Here is a 6,034-nt window from a genome sequence, read left to right as displayed (position 1 = left end):
TTTTGTCTTACGTGTTATTTTAATAATTATGAAAACTATTATAATTGGAATGAGCTATAAAAATTACCACTGTTTTACTTGATGTTTAATAGCAAGTTTGTAATTAAAAAGAATATTGTTTAGACATAGATTTACTCATTGCTCATTTAAAAAAAAACAGCACACTTATGTGTAATTTAACTGTAGTTTATGTATTGCAAATAATTAATTTATAAAATGCTTGAGTATGAAATACAAACATAATTCCCTGTATCATAACATTAATGATACATAATGCCAACAGGTTGATGAATTTGATAAAGATACCCAAGTGTTGCACATGTGTTTAATTCATCATTATTATTTGTGAACAGTATATTATATTACATTGAAGATATTAAAGGTTCTTGGTAGTGCCTTGTACCATCGTAAGCATTTCATTGGCCAATAAATGAATAAGCACACTTCAGTAAAGGCCTGAGCAGTAGACATTTTAAGGCTCATCTCAAAGCAACTACTGTATTGTCCTTTCTTTGCATTAAAAAGTATTTGTATAGACACTGCATTTGAAGTACATTGTAACTTTGTAGACTATAACAAACTTCTGTTGATAAAAAGAAAGTTGTTATGAGTACACTATAACTGTACAGTATACAGCATAACAAGTGGCTCACTTTTTATGTAACATAAACATTTTAAGCCAGTTAAAGCTACTGAAATGCTCATATCCTAATGAACCTTAATATTAGCCAATTTTATTAAATAAAAAACACAAATTTACATGTAGAGTATATTTACTAATATCTGACAGGATCCAGTGTGCCTATTTTATATCTTAATAAAATCATGGAAGCTCTTTTAATTTGTTCTAATTTATATTAATTTTGAAACTATACTCCTTTCCCAAATACTGGAGAAAACTTCTTAATACAGTACTTATAATTCCTTAAAGGATTTCATTCAAGCAAAATTCAGTAGGGTAGTTCAGTCTAGTATTTTTTTCATATTTAAAAAAATCCAATTTAATGATTGAGGTCCATGACTAGTGGTCCTATTCTGAGTTGGTGCCGTGTGATGGTCTTTCATGTAGATGTTAAGGTACTATTGTGTTCATGTTCTGTTACGAGTTTTTGTGCCATACACAGAAATGGCTACATTTTTATTTCCCACTGGAAGCTGTGATATATAACTCCCAATATGAAGAAATATTTATATTCAAATACGTACATTGTTTCCTTTGATAGGGCATACTTTCAAAATAATTATTTGTGCAATGGTACTGATCTCATGCTTATAACTAACAATTATATAGCTGTGCATAATTTATGTAAATTGTAGAACACAAAATGTTATGCATAATAGTATAATCAGTATTTATTCTGATCTCAGAACAAAAATTAATGTGTGATCCACCGAAGACATATTTAAAATAAAAATGGAATAAATTTTTATTTGTTTATGTGTTCCTTTTATTCTGTAAGCACTTTACTGAGATGTCAGTGTTATACAACAATATTGTCTCTTCAGTATTTAATCTAAGGTTTAAAACTACTAGAAATGTACGAGTGCTACAAATTTAATTTGTTGAGAATGACATGCAGCAATTTTGAATGATCTCGAGAAAGATGAAGGAATGCATTGTTAAAGTGAGTTCAGTATGTTCTAAGAAATATTAAGGTCATAAAATTATAAAAAAAATTGCTACAAAACTCTTTTAATACTAAGTGCTATATGACCCTTATGGGTTTAGCACTTGGTATGATTATAATAATGAAGATATTTACAATAAATAATACTGTATATTTACAGTAAAAACAAGCTCTAAACACATTCATCACAATAATAAGAAGACAGAATATATACTTTCTGTACTCCTTAAACTTCCCTTGCTAACTCTTCCTCTGTTATACTTTTCACTCTCACTAGAGCTCGCAGGATTTACTTCCAATGCTGCCACTGCCCTATCACTCTTACCTTATCTTCCCTTCTTGCAGACGGCTCTACTTTTGACATACAATCACTCTTTGACTTTTTGTCAGCAACTGCTTTTACTATACTAACTTTGACACATAGCCCTTAGCATCCCTCTCTGCATAGCTGTTTATAGCCCCAGCACTATTTTCTGCCCTGCAGTGCTGTATGACGTCAGTTTAGCACTTTCTTTGATTATAATAATAATTCACTCTCGCTAGTCTTGGATCAGGTATATTACACCTTTTAGGACACCCTACTCTGCAGTGCTGTATGACCTTCTGGGTTTAGTGCTTGGCTATGATTATAATAATAATGTACTCTTGGACATTAAAAATTCAGTCAAATATCTAACATTTCTAAGATTCTTAAAATATTGGTGGTAATGAATTAACGGTCAAAATTTTGGGTAATTGAGCACTGTATGAGACTAATTTGCTGTGTGACCCTTGTAGGATAAGTGCTTCATTTTTTATTATAATAATGAGGCTTCTTAATACCCCATTCAATTGAAATAAAATGTTATTTAATAGGAAAATGAGCTTGTAGGATTTAGTAATGAGAAGGTAAAAAAAATATAGACAAAGTGACTGGTCAAGCAGAGGAAAAATTGTTAAAAAAAAAAAAGTGTGGGTGCGAGAGAGACCTGTAGATTGTAATTATAAATTAGATAAGACCTGTCAATGGAAACCCTTCAAGGGAGGTTCCTGGATGCTGATGAAAGGCTCTTGATCTAAGATATTGGTCCTGACCTTCCAATTCTTTGACTAAATATGATTGTTTACTATTTCCCCTGGCACTGCATGATATGACTCCTACAGGTTTAGGATTGTGGCCTCCCCTCCACGAATGTAATAATGAGAAGATCTCTCATTTCATTGATAGAAACCCTTCCAAGGCCTCAACCACTAATGACATCACTCAAAATCTTTTATTTCATGGGTAGAAACCATCACAAGGCTCCTCCCCCTAATGACATCACTCAATAATTCACATTTCATTGGTAGAAACCATCACAAGGCTCCGCCCACTAAGGACAACACAGAACAGCTTCTTATGACTTTCTGTTGTTCTCTCTTAGTCATAAATTCTCATTAAATGTTATCTACTAAAAAAATTCACTCATTAACTTTTATGCTATGAATCCAAGCAGTCCCGACCAGGCATTATTTTTACATGTATATATATGACTGTGTAAGGTGCAAAACATATTTCTCAAATTAAAAAATATTGAACTGACAAATTTTGGGATTTTATAATTATACTTATGAAGCGCTAAACCTGTAGTTAGGCGGGCATACAGTGCAGGGTACTGAGGGATGATTAGGTTTGATCCAAGGAAAGGAGGTAGCGCTAATTTCTTGGAAAAAGCCCTTCACTAGAATCAAGTTACCCTTTGTTAATAATAATAATAATAATAACCATTAGATAATCTTCATTTCACCACATACATGTACGAGGTATACAGTACTGGCTGACATCAGTGACATACTATATATAAAGCTTCCTGTTATCCAGAGCATTTCGGGCAAATTAAGTCAATTTTGTCCCAGGATGCGACCCACACCTGTCGACTAACACCCAGTAAAATAGGTGTGCTAGCCACACCTATTTTACTGCTAGGCGAACATGGACAGCAGGTGTCAAGGAAACACATCCTAATGTTTCCACCCGTACTGGAGATCGACCTGCGGACCCCAGTGTTTGAACTGTGTACAGTATTATTATTATAATAAAAAGGAAGCGCTAAGCCACAAGGGCTATATGTGTACAGTAATTGTTCAATAAATATTCAATAACACAAGTTATCAACAGCGAGTCATATTATTATTATTATTATTATTATAATCAAGGGGAAGCGCTAAACCCGGAGGATTATACAGCGCCTGGGGGGGGGGATGTGGAAGGCATTCAGGCTTAATTCGGGGAACTGGAGCACAGATCCAATTTCCTAAATCAAGAGCCCCTCACCAACATCAAGGAACCTTCCTTGAGGGGAGCGAGTCATATGAGTCACTTCAACACTTGCATTTCATTCCCAGAAACTCTTTATTTACATCCAGTACAACAACCAGTCACACTGAGGATAAAGTATTACAGCATTGTGAATGCCTAAAACAGCTACTAACTTTAATTCAATTTTCCAAATCCACCATCATAATACACTTATTATCTCTTACATCATTAAAAGTTGATAATGAGATTCCTGCTGGCAAACAGATGAATAAATAAAACAATCAATCAGTCATCTCTCATTTTATTCATTAATGTGGTTGGTTTATTATATATATAATGTCTAAAAACTGCAAGAGGTGTGAAACAGCAAGTCATAGGAAAGGGTTGTTGCCCAGATCAACCCTTGTGACATCATTCATAGGCGGAGCTTTGAAACAAGCCCCTCCCTCTAATGACGTCACTCAAAATCTCACATTTCATTGGTAGAAACCCTCAGAAGGCTCCGCCCACTAAGGACAGACTCAAAACCACAGCTTCTTATGAGTTGCTGTTGCTCTCTCTTGGTTATAAATTCTCTCACTAGATGGCATCTGCTAAAAAATGCACAATTTAACAACCTACTCACAGCCACAAACAAACAAACATGATGGTTGATCCAAGCTGTCTCAGAACCTAGGCAGTTAGGGTGTCAATTTTTATTTTCTCTCTACTGATTTTACAGGAGCAAATACAATTATTATTATTATTATAATCATGGCTTAGTTTAGGGAACTGGAGCACAGATCCATTTCCCTTGATCAAGGGCCCCTCACTAGCATCAAGGAACATCTCTCTTGATGGGGAGCGAATACTAGCAAGTTTAAGTTCAAAAGTACTAATTAGGCAGGCAATAGTTTTTTATTCAGTTATATGTACAAAGCGCTAAACTTGTAAGTGCTCATACATCGCAGGATACCGAGGGGTAATTATGTTTTATCCAAGGATGAGGAGGTAGTTCCAGTTCCCTGGATAAAGAGCCCTTCACCATAATAATAAAAATAATAATTTATCCCACGATGATGCCATTTATAACTAATAAATTGTCATCAGCACGTCATAAATAAGAGAGAATTGTTAATATGCATACAAATTGTTTTTTTCTTCCTAAGAAGCTTTTTTTTCTGTGTTAAAAAATATTGTTTCAGCGCCATCTATTGGCATCAATAACACTAACAAGTTGTCAACAGCAAGTCATAAGAGAGGGTTGCTAAGATGACAAACTTCCCTGTGACGTCACTTTAAAGCTCACATTTCATTGGTAGAAACTATTTTCATCTCCAGTATAACAACCAATCACAGTAAGGATAAACATATTGCTGATGCATGAACGCCTAAAAGGCTAGTAACGTGACTGCTGATTGGTTGTTTCTTAATGTAAATATTAAAAGTGGACAATAGTATAGTAGAGTGCGCTTTATAACCTGCTGTTGAAATTATATTATTATTATTATTATTATTATTATTATTATTATTATTATTATATTCGTGGGGGAGCACTAACCCGTTGGAGTCATTCAGCGCCTGGGGAAATAAGTGGTATTCGATTAAGGGAAACTCAAATTCTTTGGATCAAGAGCCTTTTCCTGGCCTCATCTACCTTGAAGGAACATTGCAAGTCAAACGAGGTATTTTTTGCTTTTGAAATGTCCTCAAAAGATGCTTGACACCTCTAAAACCAACCAATAAAAACAATTAAATTTTTATGTACATTATTATACCAATAGGTGTCATCTATTATTATAATCAATAAAAGCGCTAAACCTACAAGGGTATGTGTCATCTAGCGCCGGAGATGGGGGTGAATGGGATGCAATCAAGTTCGATCCAAGGAAACGGAGAACAAATCAATTTCCCTGGATCAAGAGCCCCTCACCACCTTCAAAGAACCTCCCTTGAGAGGTATTGTTCTACTAATTATTATTTTATTAATATAATCAAGGGGGAAGTGCCAAACTAGTAAGATTAAATAGCGCCTGTGGGGTAGGGGGACAGAAGGTACTCAGGCTTAATTCAGGGAACTGAACACAGATTCAGTTCCCTAGATTGTTGTTCTACTAATATAGGTTAAGAACAGTTTGTGCATAATTTT

This window comes from Cherax quadricarinatus, chromosome 84 (assembly GCF_038502225.1).
Source record: "Cherax quadricarinatus isolate ZL_2023a chromosome 84, ASM3850222v1, whole genome shotgun sequence".
Classification (NCBI taxonomy): domain Eukaryota; kingdom Metazoa; phylum Arthropoda; class Malacostraca; order Decapoda; family Parastacidae; genus Cherax; species Cherax quadricarinatus.
Note: the sequence above shows the minus strand (reverse complement) of the source record.